Source organism: Papaver somniferum, unplaced genomic scaffold, assembly GCF_003573695.1.
Source record: "Papaver somniferum cultivar HN1 unplaced genomic scaffold, ASM357369v1 unplaced-scaffold_41, whole genome shotgun sequence".
Lineage (NCBI taxonomy): Eukaryota > Viridiplantae > Streptophyta > Magnoliopsida > Ranunculales > Papaveraceae > Papaver > Papaver somniferum.
The window spans coordinates 2,732,821-2,751,524 of NW_020646638.1; the positions used below are offsets into that span (position 1 = coordinate 2,732,821).

At 37.1% G+C, this 18,704-nt stretch overlaps 1 pseudogene; it reads left to right on the forward strand.

Annotated features, from left to right (window-relative positions):
• Positions 1 to 3,794: 3,794 nt before the first annotated feature.
• LOC113342467 lies at positions 3,795 to 6,120 on the forward strand (annotated as a pseudogene).
• Positions 6,121 to 18,704: the final 12,584 nt, after the last annotated feature.

Consider the following 18,704-nt stretch of genomic DNA (forward strand, 5'->3'; position numbering starts at 1 on the left):
AGCTGCAAGGCTCATACATGGAACTGCACAAGGATTGAAATGAGAATTAGGATGATGATGATGATGTTAAATTTTTTTAATAAAATTTCAAGAAGAATATATATCATGTGTAATCGACTGGCTTGGATAACTAATATGTGTAACTTCATGTTACACATGAATATGACATGGATACCTAGTGTAACATGGAGTTACACATGCATCTAACTAGTGTAACCAGAAGTTACACATGCATATAGCATGTGTAACTAGGGATTACACATCCATATGATTAGTTTACTCAACATTTATTAAGTTTAATCAAGTTAAATAAGCATATTAAAAATGAACAATTAAAATATGAAATTAAAAAGGTTCAAAGACCTTAGTGTCAACTAATTGGGTACCTCTATCAAGTTAAAGAAGCATATTAAAAATGAACAACTACTTAATTCTTCATGGAAGGAAGTTTTCGCGTCATCTTTCTCTTTATCTTGCTCAGTCTATTTCTCGGTCTCTTCTTCTTCATGCTCAGTACTTCCATCTCCTTGTTGCTCAGTCTCAACTAACTGTAACTCTTCTTCTTCATGCTCAGTAGCTCCATGCTCAGTACCTCCATGTCCAGCATCTTCATGTTGCATAAACTCTTCCTGGGTCACTTTGTAAGGATCAATACCCATTGCTTGCATAATTTGGCAACTAAAATTATGAATCTTGAATTTCGTTGTTCCTGAAAGGTCCCCTTCTGATATCCCTTCTCTGGCAATTGCTATACTGCTTTAAACATTGCTTGCTTTGCTTGCAGTTGCTCTTTCAGATGGCCATTCTCAATGGTTTGCGCTTTCAGCCAACTTTGCAGGTCGTCCTTGCTGGGTATCACTGTTGATATACCTAGATGCTTCTCAAGCTGTGAAAACTCAGCCAAAAAGCTAGGAGTTGGCTGCAGTTAACAGATGGAGAGGTTAAAAAGAGATAGCAAAAATAGTTGAACATTCTAAATATAAAAATTTTCAGTTGTATGTGTAACTTAAAGTTACATAAGCACATTTTATATGTGTAACCTATAGTTACATAAGCACATTTTATAGTTACACATATAAAATGTGTAACGTATAGTTACACATATAAAATGCATTCACTGGTGTTATCTTTGCATGTGTAACTATAAGTTACACAAGCACATTTAACTGTGTAGCTTATAGCTACACATGACAATTTTGATTACATCAAAGTTTTATCTAAATTATATTACCATAAATTTACAAAACCTAAACCAACTGACATATAACTCTTACCGAAAAATATGTCATGTCTGTTTTCCAAATTTAATCAGAAATCTGGTAATATCCCACCTCCCAATCCTCGGGATATCTTCTTCGTGGTTCTCAACTTTTGGGATTAATCCTGCTGGCATGTGTTCAACAAACAATAACTGTAACATATAAATTTTAATTAGGCGATTGAACAAAAATATCCATCACGTAACACTAAAACTGCTGGAATAAGAAACTACACACAAGCTTTTTACCAGTAGGTATTGCACACAAGCCTTCACATTTGACAAACAACCAAGATTAGTATGAATTTATTCAAACAAGTGCTCCTGTATTAAATCAGGTCACGACACCTTGAGCACCGTATCATAAGTTTCAACGATACTAAGATATTTCGCATTCACTCCATTGGCATTTTTGTCGCCAAAAAACAATACACAGCAATGATAAAGACCTATCAAGCAAACTAGATCCTTCTCATCAACTTTCTTTCTTTTCCCACTTTTTCTCCTTTTTGTCATAAGTTGTTTTATCTTCTCTAAAATGTTTGTCTTATTCATTGTCGTCTGATGCTTTGTAGATTTGATATCAGTGAAGAATTTGTTGTATAAAACATTGTCAGTCAAATCACTAGGACAATAGTACTTTAACAGCTTCTGACCCTTTCTGCTTCCAATCCTCTGCATGCAAAATATACCAGCCAGCTTTGCCGGTGTAGACTCTATAATCTTATCATCACCAAACTTGAATGAACATGGTGTCTCACAATCCATGTCAAAGCAGTTCAAAAGCTTCAAGACGCCGTCTTTGTTGGTACTTATCTGTCTTGTTGTACTCGGTACAGCTGTATCATAGTCATCATAATACATCATTACGAGTTCACCGTAAGCAACTCTCCTAAGATATCTCTGAGCCCTATCAGTCAGTCCTATAGGTTTTATCACCTTTACTAAATCCTTTACTGCATTCAACGACTTCCTTAGGTTTATTGTACACATCACACACAAAAATAGCATGAGTCAGTATGTTGTGTACTTATCAAATACACTCATTTTTAACTGCAAAATGAAAATCATGTGTACACACTATGTGTATTTTCCAAGTACACAAACTGAATCATTATATACTGTGTTGTGTAACCTTAACTTACACATGCATATGAAGGTTTACATGTATAATTTTTTGATGTGTAACTATTATTTACAAACACAATACAGTCGTAGGTTATATTTTGCATGTGTAACTTTCTAGTTACATAGGAAATTGGCAAATCAGTGATGTTATTATGCATGTGTAACTTCTAGTTACACAGTCACTTGGCAAGTTAGTGGTTAGATTTTCAATGTGTAACTTATAGTTTCACATGCATATGCATTACAAACATGAGATTCTAAATGTGTAACTTATAGTTACACAGCCACTTTGCAAGTCATTGGTGACATCTTGAATGTGTAACTTACAGTTACACACTCAGTATACAAAGGCTCAATTGTATGTGTAACTACAAGTTACACACTCAGTATACAAACCACAACACAGTTGGTGGTGAGATTTTGAATGTGTAACTTATAGTTACACAGGCCCTTGTTTGCATAGTTATACATTCAAAAGCATTTACATTAGATCATCACAACCAAAATCGTGTGTATAGTTTTTACTAGCATGATATCATAACAACACATATCATCAAATAATTTCAACTCTTAATACCTGTTATTGCAGTATCTGTTTCAGCGGTATTGCTTTTTCCTCGCGCCACTTTACTTCACAAAATGTAAATTGAATCTGAATCTGCAGTTTAAAAAGTAAGAAAACATCAATCTCCAGTAGTACTAAACTCCTTAACATGAGATTGAGATGATACATGAACAAAAAACATCAAGTAAACCTAACCCCTAAAAACAGAGAGGAAAAGTAGAAGATCGAAAACAGATTCAAACCTCAGTTCGTCTTCTTCTTCTTTCTTCGTCTTCTTCTTTGATCAAAAAATGACTGAATCAAACAACGAATGAAGCAAAAAACAGATCGAATACACTGAGATTTAACATATCAAATACAGATCTTAAAACAGATCAAATTTACTGAGATTAAACAGATCGAAAACAGTTCCAAAAACAGATCGAAAAACATGTTAAACACGAAGAAGAAGAAAAGATTAAACATGAAGAAGAAGATTTGACCGAAATCTACCTGTTTTAGTTTTTCGTTTCTTCGATCTGCAAAAAAAATTCTCTGAAACAAATTTCTCTGCACTTCTTTGAAGGTTTTCGACCGGCAGTTTTCTCAGGTGAGATTCAGTTTCTCTCTCTTGAAATGAAATGAATGTGTCGGTTTGATAGAAAACCTAGGTTAGATACTTATATAGTGAAGGTTATTCTGGTCATTTCAACCGAATTAAAATTTATTTTTAATTCAGGACCTAATAATAAAACTCTTTTAATTAGGGGCCTCATATTATGGGTTATCCATGGATTGGGCCTTAGCCTAAGTTTTCCTAATAAATATCCAACTCCAAGAATTCTGATACAGCGGCAGTGGCAAGTTAATTTTGGTGATACTACTTTACACGGAAACTATCCACTTCTGTGAAAAACAATGCCAAAGTCGGTCGCGTTCATGAATCTTTCCTTTTCGAGTCAAATACAAAGAGGTAGGAGTCTTCCTTTAAAGTCCCTTGTTTTGTGTCATCTTCCAATTCTTCCTTTTCTAATCATCTTTGAGTGCCCAAGTTTGAAGTCTTTGTTTATAGAAGTTATAAAGGTTTCCTAAATCTCGAGTTTTTAGGTTGATTAAAAATTAGGGCTTTTCTTGGTCACGTCTCTCTCTCTATATAGATAGATTTTAGACCCTAAACAATTTACTCAATCACAATACTTAATCTCGTTTAAACCCTAAAAATCCCTTCTTGAACATACATGGAGGCTGAAGGTGATAATAGCCCCGTCGTGAACATGGAGGCTGATGGTGATACTAGCACTCCTGCTCTGATGGCGAAACTGAAGATCGCCGGAGCATGGTCAGGTGTGTTAGAAGTTGATTTACGGGAATGGACTGTTATGATGCTGAGGGAAGAGATTGCTAAGCGATCAGGATCTTCTCTTTTACCGAATTCAATCAATCTTATCTGTGGTGGTAAAGTTATGAAAGATGAGGAAAATCAGAGTCAACTCAAATTGAGCGAATTAGGTTTTATTAAAAACAATTCTAAGATTCTTGCTTCTCGGATCTCTGTATCCGACAACGTTGAAGAAGATCCTCGTACTTCATTCAAGAAAGAGGAGGAACGGGCGACTACACTTGCTAGAATTAAAGACGCTGCTGTATCATTGGCAAGGAGACATGCTGCTGCTGATGGTTCGTTGCCAGTCGAGAATTTTAATATGGAACTGGAGAATCAGAATGGAGAGACGTTTCAATTGGGGTCTGAGACTGATAGGCAAGGGTTGATGATGGGGCTGATGCTGCACACGAATGGGAAACATTTGATTAAGCAACAAAAGTATTGGGATGCACTAGACGTGCTTAACATGGGGGAGGAGTCTTTTGCGCTGTGTGATTCGGCGGTCATTGAGATGATTGACAATGTGCCGATACTGCAGATTGATATGGTTTGGTGCTACTTTATGCTAAGAGATATCAAGTGGCTTTCCATGGCGGGTGTGAGGCTTGAAAAGGCTAGAAAAGGGTTGGAACAATCACACGGGAAGGACTCGTCTAGAGTTAAATGCTTCAGGGAGGTTCTCAGCCTGAGGTTGCTTTGTACCTGCGACTCGAGCTTTTGGAAGGTGTCGTGGCTTATCACAGTGGACAGACTGAAAAGGCATTGAAGTCATTGAACTCTGCGCAAACTAAGTATATTCAGCTTCAGGTGCCAAATGAAGCTTTATCAATGCTTATGAGTATGGGCTATGGAGAAAAAGAGGCAAAGAGAGCACTTAGAATGAATAATCAGAACATTGAGAGAGCTGCTGAGTTCCTAGTTGAGGAGTACGAAAGGGATGCACGGAGAAGGGAGGAGGATATTCGCCGTGAAAAAGAGATCAGGGAGCAGAAAAAGTATGGAGTTACTGCTCTTAAGAAGGCTGTGGATCTGCAAAGATTGGATGAGTTGGTTTCCATTGGGTTTGAGAAGGAACTTGCTGCAGAAGCACTTAGGAGGAACGAAAACGATTTTCAAATGGCCTTGGACGAACTAACAAATCCAGAAAAATTTACTGCTATACAGGTTCTTGTGGCTTCAAAGAAGAGGAAAAGGCTTGGTGAACATCTTGTGAGAATGGGGTTTGATAGATCAAGAGTGGTTGAAGCTCTGCGGAACTCAGTAACAAAAGAGGAGGCACTGAATATATTAACTAGTCAAGCACCTAATGCTAGTCAAGCACCTGGTAATGCTAGCACAGATTCTGCTCCTCCGACGCAATTGCACAACAATGAAGGATCATCGTCTGATTTGAACAACGTTGATGCAACAGGAGGTAGTTCTTCGAGTGGCGCCAATGAGAATACAGAAGAGATTAGGGATGTTGAGATGGAAGATGTGCTTGCACACGAACTAACAGGAGATCCCTACGAAGACTATGATATTGAGGTTACAAAAGAAGGTGAAGCTGTTACTGAGTACTTGGCTTTACTGGCTTCTGCATCCACACCTGGTGTTTAAGAAGACTGTTTCATATGTCTTTTGCAGTAGTCCATATGGTAGTAAGTAAATAGTTATATATAGAAATTTCTAGTAACTTTTTGTGAAATAATGTTAAGCTTGGTACTGATGGACTTATGGTTAATGTCAACACTTTTTTGTCAAGACTTATTATCTAAGCCAACACTGTTATATAAGAACTTCTCTGCTGCAAATGTTTTTGGTCAACTCCAGAATGTTGCTCTCTTGATCAGAATTTTATTGAAAATTGTGGTAACATGAGTGCACCTGACTTGTATTTTGCTGTTGTTAAGTTGCTGGCATTGAGGTTTTATGTCCATGGATGTAATTGTATTAACACGAACACAGCGGCGGAGCCAGAATTTCAATATAGGGAGGGCTAAATTATTTTTTTTTACACTGAAGCACTAAAAATAACCGAATCGGCCAAAGGCCGCTGTAAATTCTTTTTGGAAGGAATGGCATAATTTGTGAGCAATTGTTAGCCCATGTCCCTATATCAGATGAAAAACAACCTCATTTATGGAATGGTGAAGAGTAAAAGTCATCATCAACTGAACAACAGGAAAAAAATAGCAATTAAAACGACAAATAACAACAACGGATTATTTGTAAATGAAATAGATTGGAACGCAAAAGAAATACAGTACTTTTTTTTTTTGAAGCATGGTATTGGATTGAAATCAAAAGGAAATTACACGTGGGAATGTTATTCCCCTAGTGTCATTTAATATAGTTTGTTCCAAAAAACCGGGAACCATATGTTCCCAAATTCTAGTGTTCAATACTCCCTGTTGGCTACTATCCGCCGCATGATTAGCAAGGGTGTCCGCCGCCTGATTCGCTTCTCGATAATTGTGATGAATTGTGTAATGGGGAATTTCTGCTAGTCTTTTGATGATGTCAGTAATCATGTCTCTCAGGTACCATGGAGGATCCGCCATTTTCTTGATGAAATGAACTAGTGTCTGCGAGTCTGATTCAATGCAGATTTTAGTCCATTGGTATAGAGATACCGTTCTTAGAGCCATTAATAAAGCCCATGTCTCAGCGAGCAGTGTTGTTGTGATTCCTAATGGTTGGGCCATTGCAACAATAACTGTGGCTGTGGAGTCTCTGCAAATGAAACCTCCACCCGCGGGACCCAGATGGTCGCGGGCAGTTCCATCAGTGTTGATTTTGATCCAAGGCTGTTTCGGCGGCTTCCATCCAACTTGAATAACTCTAGTTCTCTGAAATGACGAAGTGTCAGTGCTTGTATCATTCATGCCCGGCAGAGGTGGAGGTAGTACTGAATTTGCCCAATTGTATTCCTGATGCATCCGGTTTGCTGATTTGACTATATCAGAAGGAGGTTTATGTTTTCTTCCATAGATCAGATCATTCCTGGCTAACCAAAGTGCCCACAAAATTAAGCAGAATGAAGTTGTTGCCGGTGTAGGTTGATTGAGCTGTAGCATTTGGTTAATGGAGTTTGGTGGCGTTAATGGTGGAGGTCTCTGGTATTGAAAGGCCGGTTCTGTTTCAAGCTGGGTGAAGAGAAGATCCCATGCTTCTCGGGCGAATTGGCAGGATAAGAGTATATGTTCAACTGTTTCTGGGGATAGATTACATCTGGGATATAGGTTGGAGGTAGTAAGATGAATTTTATGTAGTAGGGTGAAGGTAGATAAACCTTCATTGAACGTGTTCTTTTCATAGCGACAAAAAGCAAAAGAAAAGTACTGATATCAAAAGTGAGTAAGTAGAGGAGGAGAATAGGAACATAACACCTTTCTAATTGCGACTAAACTAATGGACGTCATGACTAAATTAGTGAAACTGGTGGACTAAATATTTGTGTCCCTTAAACTTACCCTCTTAGCCTCTCCTGTGATCTCTTCCTTCTATTCTGCAAATGAAGAACCACCGAAAGATTTGGAAAGTGGATGGATATTTGAGCTTTGGTGACTAATTACTTTGACCTGGTGGACTAACTTAATGGCTTTGGTGGACTAACTAATAAAATTTTATTTTTTTAAGGATTAAATTACTAACATGTTAAGATTTATGAGAAAAAAAGGGGGCTACCGCCAGGGTTAGCTCCCCTTTAGTTCCGCCACTGGGTGCCAGAGTTGACAACTTTGATTTGAGCTCTAAATTTTTCCTAGATACGAGAGCAGAAATGCTACCTTTATCGAAGATTTCTCCCGATGAGTAATCTCGAATGAGAAAAATACTGGGACCCACCATAACACCACTTAAAATCCCAAAGTAAAGGGGCATCCCTGAACCACACGATCCCCTATCGAGATTTTACTCGGGAGAAAATGTCGATGGGTGTATCACTTCCGATACGAGAGTTTTTATATACGGTACCCAACGTTATGGCAACAGGAAGAATATTCCAACCATGAAAATTTTGAGATGCAGTCTCAATAATTGGCAAAAAATTTGAGGGCTGATAAAGCATTCATATCCATATTGACGTGACATTTTATGAGGATTTTTGTTATAGGAAGAGAAAAATGTGATCCGAGGCGCGCAAAAATCGTTGTCGACTCACTAACTAGGGCCAACCCGGTATATTTTCTAGACTCAGACTAAAGTACCCTCATGTACCACATGTACTCCTGGCACATGTTCAAATAAAATGCAGAAGTTTTTTCTCTATCCTTTTTCTGGAATATATATTGTGAACCAAGACTGAAAAAACGAATATTTGGAGAATCAAGTAATGAATGTGACTAGGAAAGTAAAATTGTTAATTCGGTATACTTCAGTCGGATGTCTAGATCCAAAACATTAATGCAGAAGGAGAATAATAATAATGAAAAAGAATTAAAAATCAAATTGATGAAACCATATCAAATCAACCAAGAAAAAGCCATACTTCGGAGCGCGATGAGAGAGAAGGAGCGCGAAAATAGGAAAAAATATGGAGAGAAGTTTTTTTTACAGCTCGATAGGAAAAATTTCAAAATCTCTATGGAGACTTTTGGGAACAGGGAGATAATCAAGATTCTTGAAAGAGGATGGCAGGATCGAGATCATGGATTGCATGCACTGAGAAGAATTTACGGTGGATTATTGAAAATCTTAAAATGGTTTTTAAAGGGAAAAATAAGGAACAAAAAAAGGAGGTGTCTGATGGTGATAACGTTTTTGTGATGAAAGTTCAAGCTAATGCTGGAGGGGAGTACATTAGAATTTCAAGACACAGAATGAGTGAGGAAGATAAATTTTTCAGTATTTGTATTCCAAGTGGGATAATAAAAGTTGTTGGTATATACTGGCCGAAGCTTTAGATCTGTTCATAGAGAGACAGTGGCTGAAGAAGGTGACACAAGAGATACCTTTGGAGGATGATTTTCCTGCGATTCTTAACTCAAAAAGTCAGAGGCTCAAAAGGACTATCTTAGTAAGAGTTAACATGAAGACAAGTTGGAATTTTGTGGCGGTTTTTCTTAAGAAGATGATGGGGATTCAAAGGTATCTGGAGTTGGAAGAGATATTCGTAAGGGAAGCTTTGATAACTCTTGAGGACCAAGAGTGGAGGAGGATCTGGGAACCTAAGAAATGGAGATACAAAGATGTAGATCTTTGTTTATCTCAATGGACGGGGGACCTAACTTCCAAAACCATTAATAGTCACCAGAAGGAGAAGAAGCAAAGGGAGAAACTTGAGGAAGGTCATTTATTTTCATTAGAGAAAACTTATCAACCTCTTTTGTGGTTTAAGATTAGGGGTCTTCCAAAATCAAAATGGAATTCTCAAGTTATCACTAGAATTGGAAAGGATATGTCTTTGGGACAATTTTCCAAGATTGCAACAGAAACTTTGAGAAGGGAGGGTTATTATTTTTTCAGGGTGGCTATTTCTGGCAACATGAGTCTGAAAACGCGGGGGTCTAACAACCACACCAACAATTCGTTTGGCAATCTGAGAGGATTTACTCCAATACACTTTCTAGAGAATCAACCAGACATTCAGACTCAATCTAGAATAAAGTATATCAAAGAGTTTAATATTTCTAACTCTTAATTCAATCCGCAATCAGCAAATAGAAATCTGCGAGCCTGATTGAATATAAGAGGAGTTATTTGAACGGTAATACCAAAGACCAATGTTCAAGTGTCAATCGATGTAAATCAACAACCAAAGGTTGGATATTCTAATTGATTGATCTTAACGCACAACCTGTGATATTTCAATTATATAACAAAATATAATGCAAAAAAGAAATAGACACCATAATTTTGTCAACGAGGAAACCGCAAATGCAGAAAAACCCTAGGACCTAGTCCAGATCAACACCACACTGTATTAAGCCGCTAAAGACACTAGCCTACTACCAATTAACTTCGGACTGGACTATATTTGAACCCTAATCAGTCTCACACAGCTGCACGGTACAGTTGCGCTCCTTACGTCTCTGATCCCAGCAGGATACTACGCACTTGATTCCCTTAGTTGATCTCACCCACAACCAAGAGTTGCTACGACCCAAAGTCGAAGACTTGATAGACAAATCCGACTCACACAAAAAGGTCTATAGAATTGAATAAATTTGTCTCCCATAGAAATACCCAAGAGTTTTTGTTCTGTCTTTTGATAAATCAAGGTGAACAGGAACCAATTGATAAAACGGACTTATATTCCCGAAGAACAGCCTAGTATTATAAATCACCTCACAATAAAATTAATCGACTAGCTAAACAAGTTATTATGGAATCACAAACGATGAGACGAAATTTGTTTGTGATTACTTTTCTATCTTTCCTATCGGAGATATAAAATCTCGAGCCAATTATTTCAATTGCACAAAACACGATAGAAACAACAAGATCAGATCACGCAACTACAAAGATAATAGTTGGGTCTGGCTTCACAATCCCAATGAAGTCTTCAAGTCGTTAACCTAAAGGGTCTCGAGAAGAAATATAAGGTTAAAGGAGAATCGACTCTAGTTATGCAACTAGTAATACACAGAAGGTGTGGGGATTAGATTTCCCTTGCTAGAGTTCTCCTTTATATATTTTTCAAATCATGGTTTGCAATCCAAGTTACCTTGGTAACAAAGCATTCAATATTCACTGTTGGATGAAAAACCCGATTCAACCAAGATAATATATTTCAACCGTTAGATCGAACTTAGCTTGTTACCCACAAATGAAATGTACCCTCATTTAGGTTTATGTAACCGTACCTAAACGTGTACACCAGGTTGGTTCACAAATAGTTAACCGAGGTTAGCCATATGATTACTCTCATATCAACCTTATTCATCTTAACCATAACTAGTTCAAATGACTCAAATGAAACTAGTTAAAGAGTTGTTCAATTGTTTAGAAAACACAATTGATACCAAATCGGTTTGATTCAACTTGAATCAATCATGGACATTATAGCCACGGTTCGCAAAGATTGCATTCCTTATGATTTAAATGTTTAAGTACATGAACTGACCGATTCGACAAAGTAACCAACTTAAGTATGCATACGAGTATGCGTAATTAAGCAACTGTTTTTTTGATTTTGTAAAGTTTCCAAACTCAGCAAAAATTTTCGGTTCGAAAACTTCCGCCAGTATGCGTACAAGTTGACTAGTTAAGAGTTTGTCAAAAACCAAACTCAGCAAAAATTCTCGGTTCAAGAACTTCCGCCAGTATGCGTATGGGTACGCATACTTAACCTGTCTCCTTCACCAAATTCGTATACACACATATGCATACTCTTGGCTTCCGGTTTATGGATTTATACACTAATGCGCGAACACACTATATATGCTTATATCCAAAGATGGTTACATCATCAACTCTTTATTTCAATCATTGAAACATTCTTCTATAATGACAATAGCCGTTTTCACACATTATTAGCATCAAAGCAATTTTCAAGATATTGAAATAATCATTATCGAAACATTCCATTCCTACATCAAATAATTGTATCACACAAACCATGTAAGATGTTACTCGGCAATTTTCTCATGATATAAGATGAACTTTGTCGAAGCGAAAGCTTACCAACACATATTTCGAGAAATATGTAAGCGAGATATACTCAGCTCGAAATCTCAAATGTGTACAGAGAAAACTATATCATAACACGACTTATGTCTCAATATAGGAGATAGTAGAAATAGACTTTCCAAGTGATAGATAAGTTCAAGTCTCCACATACCTTTTGTCGAAGAAGTTCCACAAGCTCCCCTTAGTAGTTCTTCGTCTTCAAGAGATGAACCTCGAGAGATCTAAGCTCAACTACACTATCTATGTCCTAGTCTGAGACATCTATAAATAGGCTAGAAATCAAGACTTATAGTTTTGATCACTAACATTGACAAACATGCTTGAGATAGCAACGCATGCGAGTTCGACCAAGCAATGCTCTAACAATCTCCCCTTTTGTCAATTTTAGTGACAAAACTATCAATACATATGGATTACAAAAAGGATAAAAAATATAGCTTCTCATCCACATGCTTGATCTCCTTGGCATCTTCAACGCGACTCGAAATCTTCGTCACTTCCAAGTACTCCATGATCCTAAAGGTTGTAAGTTCAGCATCACAGTTGTTGAAGATCTGTAGCTATAACAATGAGAAAACAAAATGCTCTCAATCATTGTTATACAGTGTCATAGTATTATTACACAACATCAAAGTTCAATTGTATCACAACTTTGACAACAATACTATGGTAATATGTATCACTCCCCCTTAGTCAATACATATCTCAACATGAAAACCACTCCCCCTTACATAATGATCCGTAAACCATATGTATTTGTAGTGTCACACCACACATTAATTCTCCCCCTTTTTGTCAATAAAATTGGCAAAGGTCCGAAAATTAGTGGGATCCTAATGAAATTTCTACGGAGATATTTCATGACCAAAAGGTGTATTAACATACCAACAAATTTTAGATGCCATCATAAAGACGAAGCTAAATGCATTCATCAAGGAGTCAATAAGGATACAAGGTAACCCCTAAATATTCCACAACCGCACTCCCCACAAAGATTTTGCAATTAAGCACAAGTTCAAAAAGAACTCTCCCCCCATAAAATGTCATCGCCGAAGGAACAACAAAGGCGACCTTACTTTCACATGAAAAGAAGGATTTCTTTGGACAACTCAAATCACATGAAAACATGAATTTGAATCCAAAAAATTCAATTGAAATAACCATAAGAGAATCCTAATTCAATCAAAAATACAATCAAATTAATCACAAGAAAACCCATGATTAATTCAATAGGAATACACAACTAAATTTAACCACAAGAAAGTGATCAATTCAATTAGTCATGCTCGACATAAGAGAACTTACAGAGCAACAACTAAAATAACCAAAAGAAAATGATTAATTTAGTTGGTCATGCTCAATCATAAGGAACCTTACAGAGCAACAACTAAGTTAATCATAAGAATGATCAACTCAATCGTTTATGATCATACACAAGAAACCTTACGGAGAAACACAACATTTGCACAAAAATGTGGATCGGAGATCGACCAATACTGCGGAATAGACAAGGATTCATTCTATTTTCCATCACTATTTGCACAATGACATACAATAGACTTAATCCTTGTAAACAAAAGTTTTATCCTTTCTTCCATCAAAATATGACATAAAAGGCTTTAACTTTTGTAATGTCAAAAGTCCATTCTATCTTCCATCAATACATTCATATCGACATAATAGAGACAGCTTTTGAACAAGTATGGACAGTCACGTGCAAGCCTAGTACTATTACTACTAATCCTAACATGACAGAATATTAATTCAACAATCAGTATAGCCAAATCCAAACTCATCCAACATTGATAAAACCCATCTGCATACAAACCCCACCATGATTTAATAATCAATTTTTTTCAACAATCCATACATTTATTCTCTAGTTAACAGGAAAATCCAAACTGCTGACTTAAATTTGTACCAAATTCAGTACCATGATGATCATCATTACCAAAATAGTATAACCCAAAACCAAAAACAAAGGCTAAGAGTATATAATTTACACTAACCAGTTCCTTGAACAAAAACCAAAAAATGTTCCAACCTAATCATTCATCTATTAGCAAACACAAACAACTACATTCTATCACCTGGCTTCATTATCGCTTAGTCCTTGGAAATGGTTGCTCGGATGCAGTCGTTTGAGAAACATGGACTGAGGTTGGTGCTGGTGCTTTCCTTGCAGTTCTACCCTTAATGTCGTCCCGATAGTAATCATCCCTGGATGTCCTTTGCAGGTCAAGTTTATCTACCTTCGGCAATTTATACTCATTCCGACAAATAGCTGCCGTACTGAATTCCTCATCGACTTCATCACCAACATATTTCCAGATTTGGGTAGGTGCATCTAACACAATAGACTTTTTTTTTTTATTTTCCTGGTCTGGCACATAAAATACCTGCTTAGCTTGGGAGGCTACAATGAAAGGATCATCCTGGAGTCCCAACTTATCAAGCTCAACCAAAATGTAGCCAAGTTTGTATTTTGAGACCCCTGCTTTGGTAACCCATTTACACCTGAAAATCGGCATTTTCAACGAATGATATGTTAGCACCCATATCTCTTGTAAAACACCATAATAATCCACCAGATTAAGGGTAATCCCCGCTTTTCTAATATGCGTGTCAGTTGCCTCCACGTAAACCCTGCTATTCTGGTTAACGGAACCATCATGATATTTTGTGCGAAACAAGTATCCATTGATGTGATATGCTTCGTATGTCTCTACTTATGCATTCAGTGGGGTTGATAGCCACCTTAAGTCCTGATTGAAGTTTTCCCTAGAGTCTGCCCACTCACTCTCAAACTAAACTACATTATAAGGATTAGCCTCCATCTCAACGCAAAAGTTACATATAGCAAGAATGACATTTTCTGCAGACTATTACCACTTTTTGTAACCATTTTGCGAACTCTTCACGATGTTTTTGATCTAGCTGCCTATCACTCATACCAAGATATTTATCCTTCAAAAAATTCTGGCGTCGGCTGGACATTGCAATGATTAATGTTATTATCTTTACATAAATTCGAACACAGAATCAAAAACTAAATAAAAAATGATGTTAGTTGGTTAGATCTAGTTATACTTACTCAATGTAAGGACTAAGATATGCGCTTTATCAAACAGATCCTTATCAACACGAGGAAACTTAGGATTTGACATTGTTTTTCCCCTGAAAGAATAAGAATCTTCGCCAGTGTCAGATGTGTTGAGTTTGTCTGGTGGAATTCTGACTGTATCATTCATGCTTTGTTGGTGCTCACTGATAACCTAAATTGTCTCTTCCGCAAGGTTCCCTTCAACAATGCTTCCTCCAGGTCTGTTTCTGTTTCGCACATGCCCTTTAATGACCTTCATGCACCTTTCAAACAGATACATCCATCGAAAGAATACAGGACCACAAATTTGCACTTCCCTGGTAAGATGCACAGTTAAATAAACCATGATGTTGAAAAAGGATAGAGGAAAGTATTTCTCGAGCAAGTACAACGTCACAATGAGATCTGAATGCAATTTTTCTATCCCTTCCACCATGATTTCTTTGCTAGATATTGCCCTGAAAAGAAACAAAACCTGATAATAACATATCATGTTGGCTGCGACATAATTGATTTAATCGCAATGGGAAAAAAATGCTGCATTAACATGTGATAATCATGCGATTTTAGTCCGATAAGCTTTCGATCTTTTCGATTCACCAGGGTTGAAAAGTTTGAACAATACCCTTGTGGAACCTTTATCTCGGATAATGTTTCACAGAACTTGTCCTTTTCCTCCGAGCTTAATGAGTGACATGCTGCCTTTAGTATATATCCCGTTTTGCCATTTTCCCGAGGTTGCAACTCATCTCTAAAATCCATCTCCTTCAGGTCCATTCGAGCAGCAAGGTGGTCTTTCGACTTAAATTCATTATTCAACAATGTTCCAACGATACTCTCGCATACATTCTTTTCGACGTGCATGAAATCTATGCAATGGTGGACAACATGATACCGCCAGTAGGGGAGGAGCCGGAACCATATATTGAACTTTTTCCAGTAGGGCCTTTCGGTCTCCTTCTCCTTCTCCTTCCCCTTTTTTGGGTCGATGGTCTTTTCGATTCTCTTCATCTTTCCACCTCTTCCAGGGTTATCCTGCACGAATTCCACCACAATGTTCTTCCGTCCCTTTCCCCATTTATTCTTTATAGACTTTACCTCATTGTATATTTCTGACGGGGTCATAAGTTCCGGAGCCTTTTAATTTTCTTCTTTTCCGTTGAACCCCTTCTGACGTCTGAATGGATGATCGTATGGTAGGTATCTTCTATGCCCGGTATAAACCTCTTTTTTACTATGTTTTAGCCTGACATAGTAAGTATTTCTCCCATACACCTTACATGCATCTCGTCCCTAGTAGGGGCAACCACATAGTGTACCGAGAGCTGGGTAATCATTTATTGTCCTGTTTCAGCGCATCAAAACATTCGACTCCCTCAAACAATTCCTTGAGATCCTCGACAAACGGTTGTAACATAACATCAATGTCCTTACAAGTCCCCCCATCGATAATTAATGACAACATGGTGAACTTTCTCTTCATACACAACTCTGGCGGAAGGTTGTCAATCACTGTCATAATTGGCCACACACTGTGCTGTTTTTGCATGCCTTCGTTTATGTCAACCCCGTCAGCCGAAATGCCTAGCCGCAGATTTCGAGGATCATCACGAATTACGGGATATCTTTCATCTATATTTTTCCATGCCGGTGAGTCCGCCAGATGCTTTAAAATACCCTCTTCTTTCTTTCTAGTGTCGTGCCACAATAAATATTCGACAATTCTCTTTGATTGAAACAACCGTTTCAGTCTTGGGATAATTGGGAAATACCACAAGACTTTTGCCGGAATTTTTTCATGCACCTCTTGGTGGTGTCGTCAACTTTCCATCTTGATTCTCCACAGGTGGGACACTTGATGTGATCCTTGTAATTCTTCCTATAGAGAATGCAGTCATTGATGCATACATGTATCTTTACGTAACCTGAACCCAAATCTCTCATCACCTTCTTAGCTTCATATGTACTTTTCATCATATCATTTCCTGGAGGGAGCATGGATTTTAACAGTGGTAGAAGTTCATTAAAGAATTTTCGGAAGCTCCGTGCTTGCTCTTCAAGTTAAACAGTTCACACATTGCAGATATCTTTGTAAAATCCGCACATACTTCGTATAGGGGTTTCCCAGCATCTTTGAGTATCCATTGCATCTTCTTAGAATCCTTTGAAAAGTTATCTCCTAATAAAGCACTAACCATTTCTATAGTCTCTGCAACATGTGTTGGTTCATCATAGTGCGGACCGTCACTGCCATTACCATCCAGAAGTGTCCATCTTGATGACTCATATCCTTCTCCGTGCTTAGTCCATACGGCATAATTTTGAATGAATCCAGAAGAATATAAATGAAAATTAACTTTACTTGCCTTGTGCACTTAGAGGTTGAGACATTTCACACATGTACATATAAACTTAACTTTGCCATTGTCGTATGGTTTCCGTTTCCCATTCGCAATATCCTGCTGGTATGTATGCGTATCAAACTTTATAAATGCATCGACTCCGTCTTGATAACGTTGTTGGGTTCTATCGGTATACATCCAAGATTTATCCATTACTCTAGGCTCCATTATGAATTCTCAGGTACCTGGACGGAGAAAAAACTTGTCAACATCTTGTGAAAATGTTATTGTGGTCCGAATAAAACTACGAATTATTATTGCAAAGAGTAATACGTACACAAAGAGTAATTACAAATCACAATGTGAGTTCAGTTATCATATATGAATCATACAAATAATCAGAGGTTAGATACCTACATACAGTTGCATGTGAAGATAATATTTACCCTACTATGACCATTAGAGTTACAATCTCAGTTAACAAAGCAGTACTGAAAAGAATTACTTACACTGTCGATCCGATTATTACGCAAAGCAAAACTGACAGGGGAGTATATGGTTTATCCAGGAGATGAATCAGATGATCAAAGTAAACCACTTGTTTCGTTTTCTAGGGGGAGGTTAGAAGATTTAAGAGTAGAAACATGAAATGATTTAAGACGAGAGAGATGAACACAAAGGGTAAATGGAAATTTGGCAATATTTTTACTAATAAATAATTTGGAAAAATATTTAAGTGTATATCATAAATAATTTGGTAAAATAGGAAGGTAAAGATCCTTCAATTTGCATGCTGCACGTTCTATGTTAAGAATTTTCTCAGTCAAATCTTGTTATCCTGCTGCAATATTTTCTTCTTTGACGACTCTAAAAGACCGGAGTTAGATGTGATGCAACTAATATTCATTCCATCCTGAAGATTTTTTTTGTTCGTACCCGAATTCAGAAAATAAATCAAAATGATACCTAAAAAGCGGAGTACGTGTTGCTGCAGTTGTTATAACGGTACTAAAGTAAAAAACTAACTTTTTAAAAAGTGGAGTACGTGTTGGTACAGTTGAAAAATAAAATCGTAAGAACTGGAAGAAGCTATGGCCCCAATTAGAATTAAGTGAACTAAAACACATTACTGTAATTGTGTGTTCCGTCCAATTAGAATTAATATCTAAAACCAAAGATTGATTAATCCAATTAACATAATAGGTTTGATCATTGATGGATTTCATTAAAGTCTCACAATCTGATTCAAAGATAACATAATTAAACTAATATTTCATTATTCCTTTGGTGTTGGCCGTAAAAAAAAATTATAAATAGAACTACTTAGTAAT